Below are 3915 nucleotides of genomic sequence, written 5' to 3'. Positions count from 1 at the left end.
GGGAAGAAGCAAGCACCAATGAGCAGTCAACAGCCAGCACCAATGAGCACTCATGTGAGAGACCCACCTTGAGAGTCGAGCCCCAGAGGACCCTGAGAGGGCTCCAGTGCCGGTCAATGGCATGTGAAGAAATGGAGAAACCCAGTGGAGCCCAGACAACATAGTCTTGAGAAATAATTAAGTAGCTGCTGTTTTAAGCCACTAGCTATGTTTATTTTGCATTAAAAAAATAACTGAGAGCAGAGCTAGAGCAGGGACTCGATTGTGACTGCTGCCCCTGTCCCCTCCACGGATCACTGTGGCTCCAAGATGAAGGACCATCGAGAAGTGGATGGGTGTGAAAGATGTGACAGCCACTGTGGTTTGGGTTTGGGACCTGGAGAAGGGCCACGCACAAATGAAGAGACTAGACAAGAAAAATGAATTTGGAAACAGGGGGCCAGGCAGATAGTCCAACTCTAGTGGGAGGGCTTCTGGTGCCCAGGCCCTGCCAGCTTTTTATTCAATTTTAGATACACATATTGCCCTTAGGCAGGCAGGCAATTCCAGTAGCAGACAGACTATCTCAAAGGTCAGTAAATATTAGTAAAGATTTACTTTAAGACTATTAGGTCAGGAAATTGCTTGAGCCACTATTGTCTCAACTAAACAATTGGTGCATAGCTTTGGCTCTTGCCAAAGCTCAAGGTCCATCAGCCTTCTGAGTTCCTTGTTTACACTTTCCTGATAGTATATATAATGGGAAGTCCTCAACTTTGAAGAAATAGACTATAAGGAGATCAAGGTAGAAGAGGTTGTTGGAAGAGAAGCCTTTGGAGTAGTTTGCAAAGCTAAGTGGAGAGCAAAAGATGTTGTTATTAAACAAATAGAAAGTGAGTTTGAGAGGAAAGTTTTTATTGTAAGGCTTTGGCAATTATCCGGTGTGAACCATCCAAATATTATAAAGCTCTATGGAGCCTGTTTGAATCCAGGGTGTCTTGTGCTGGAATAAGCTGAAGGGGGCTCTTTATACAATATGCTTCCTGGTGCTGAACCATTGCCATATTACACTGCTGCCCATGCCATGAGTTGGTATTTACAGTGTTCCCAAAAAGTGGCTTATCTTCAGAGCATGCAGCCCAAAGCTCTCATTCACAGGGACCTGAAACCACCAAACTTGCTGCTGGTCACAGGGGGGACAGTTTTAAAATTCTGTGATTTTGGTACAGCCTGTGACATTCAGACACACATGACCAATAACAAGGGGAGTGCTGCCTAGATGGCACCTGAAGTCTTTGAAGGTAGCAATTACAATTAAAAAAGGGACATCTTCAGCTGGGGTACTATCCTCCAGCAAGTGATCATGCATCAGAAACCCTTTGATGAGATAGATGGCCCAGCTTTCCATTAGCATGTGGGCTGTTCCCAACAGTACTCGACCACCACTGATCAAAAATTTACCTAAGCCTGTTGAGAGCCTGATGACTCGCTGTTGGTCTAAAGATCCTTCTCTATGCCCTTCAATGGAGGAGACTGAAAATATTGGCTCACTTGATGTGGTACTTTGCAGGAGCAGATGAGCCCCTGCAGTATCCCTGTCTGTACTCCGATGAGGGACAGAGCAACTTGGCCACCAGTACAGGCTCATTCATGGACATTGCTTCTACAAATACCAGTAATAAAAGTGACACTAATGCGGAGCAAGCTCCTTCCACAAATGATACTATTAAATGCTGAGAATCAAAATGATTGAAAAATCAGGCAAAGCAACAGAGTGAATCTGGCTGTTTAGCTTCCCATGGGAACAGCGTAGAGAGCTTGGCCCCAACCACTGAGGGCAAGAGGATGAGTGCTGACATGTCTGAAATAGAAGCCAGGATTGCTACAACTGCAGCCTGTTCCAAGCTTAAATGGGGCCATCATAAAACCGCTTCATTTGGCAACATTCTGGATGTCCCTGAGATCAGCATATCAGGCAACAGACAGCCAAGATATAGATCCATCCAAGACTTGATTATTACTGGAACAGAAACTCGTCAGGTGAGCAGTAGGTCATCCAGTCCTAGCATAGAATGATCACTTCTACCTCAGGACTAACCGCAGAAAAGTCAGCTCGAAGTCATCCATGGACCCCTACTGATTCCACAGATACCAATGGATCAGATAACTTCATCCGAATGGCTTATCGTACACTGGATCACTAGCCTCTAGAGCCATGCCCAAACTCCAAAGAACCTATGGCAGTGTTGCAACAGCATTGTAAAATGGCACAAGAATATATGAAAATTCAAACAGAAATTGCATTGTTATTACAAAGAAAGCAAGAACTAGTTGCAGAACTGGACCAGGATGAAAAGGACCAGCAAAATGCATCTCCTCTGATACAGGAACATAAAAAGCTTTTAGATGAAAACAAAAGCCTTTCTACTTACTGCCAGCAATGCCCAAAAACAATGAGAGCTCACTAGAGGTCAGCAACAAAAACAAAAAGATTGATTCTCTAGAATCATTAAATTTTAAAATATGCAAAGAAATACTTTTTTTTTCTTTTAGAAAGAAAAACCTTTATAATGACAATCATGAGTGTTAGCTTTTTGGTGTGCTCTGAATGCCAACTGCCTATATTTGCTGCATTTGTTTCATCTATTATTTTCCTTTTCTCATGGTGGACACGCAATTCAACTGTCTCCTTGCGTAACATGGGCCATCTGTGACTTGAATAAGCCGCTCAATAAACTTCCAAACAGATGCGTGAGCCATGACTATATTTACATGCTCTTTGTGTGAAGGCTAGCGTAACAAAACCAGGTGGCATCAAACTAGCTGCTACGTACAAACAACTTTTCTTTCTTTTTTGAGGTGGAACCTCAAGAATGATGCTGTTCTTGTATCTCACCTAAAAAAAATGAATAAAATTTTTCCCCAAAAGATGGTATATGTAAAGTTAAAGATAGGGTATGGTAAATCTTGAATAATTGGTAGTATAATTTAGAAATGCAGTACCTTGAGGCGATAATTCAAAGTGAAGGCTTTGATGCCAGCATCCTTGGGTTAGTACTGAACTTAGTTTCATCCATCAACTATTTAAAGGTAAGTGGTAACTGCTATATTTAGTAAAAGCATATTTAATTAGATGAAAATTTGACTAGGACACATTAAACAAAGGGGAACCCTTTATAAGGTAAAATGATTTTTAATTCTGTGATGGCATGTATGTGTGTTGAAATTTTAAATCTTTTATGACTAACATTAATATCTCTCCAATTAAATTAAAAGGTAAATGACACTATCCAACTTAAATGTTCATTCTTCCCTGCAATGATTATTGGATTGTTATAGTATATATTTGAAAAAGTGAAGATAAAAAATGGAAAATGGCGCCAAAACCGGTTTGGCTCAGAGGTATAGCGTTGGTCTTCGGACTGAAAGGTCCCAGGTTCGATTCCAGTCAAGGGCATGTACGTTGGTTGCGGGCACATCCCCAGTAGGGGATGTGCAGGAGGCAGCTGGTCGATGTCTCTCTCTCATCGACGTTTCTAGCTCTCTATCTCTCTCCCTTCCTCTCTGTAAAAAATCAGTAAAAAAAATTTTTTTTTAAATGGAAATTGCTCCAGTGAAAAGGCTTGGACTTAGATACTTTTACAACACGATATGCATTAAAAAACTAGAAAATCAGGAAATATTAATAAGGAAATTAAAGAAGTAATTATAAGTTTATCAAGTATCTTATTTATTGATATTGGAATAATTGATTTTCCTTACAAACCTATCCTAAAATGTCTATTGCCTTTCAATACTTTTAAGGAAATTTCAACACTTATAATAAGAGAAAATTTGTTACCAATTTTGAAAATAAAATAATAATAAAACTTCATTGATATAATGGGCTATATAAGATCTATTTTTTTTGTTTTTTTAATATATTTTATTAATTTT

General features: G+C 39.9%; 1 pseudogene across 1 annotated transcript; it reads left to right on the top strand.

The window, feature by feature from the left end:
- The first annotated feature begins 309 nt into the window (after positions 1-309).
- On the top strand, positions 310-2447 carry LOC311624834 (mitogen-activated protein kinase kinase kinase 7-like; annotated as a pseudogene). The gene is made up of 2 exons: positions 310-361; positions 747-2447. The product of its transcript is annotated as a mitogen-activated protein kinase kinase kinase 7-like (transcript).
- The last annotated feature ends 1468 nt before the right edge of the window (positions 2448-3915 follow it).

This window comes from Pipistrellus hanaki, assembly GCF_964339955.1.
Source record: "Pipistrellus hanaki genome assembly, chromosome: 6".
In the NCBI taxonomy this organism is placed as follows: domain Eukaryota; kingdom Metazoa; phylum Chordata; class Mammalia; order Chiroptera; family Vespertilionidae; genus Pipistrellus; species Pipistrellus hanaki.
This window is presented reverse-complemented; position numbering and strand designations above follow the sequence as displayed.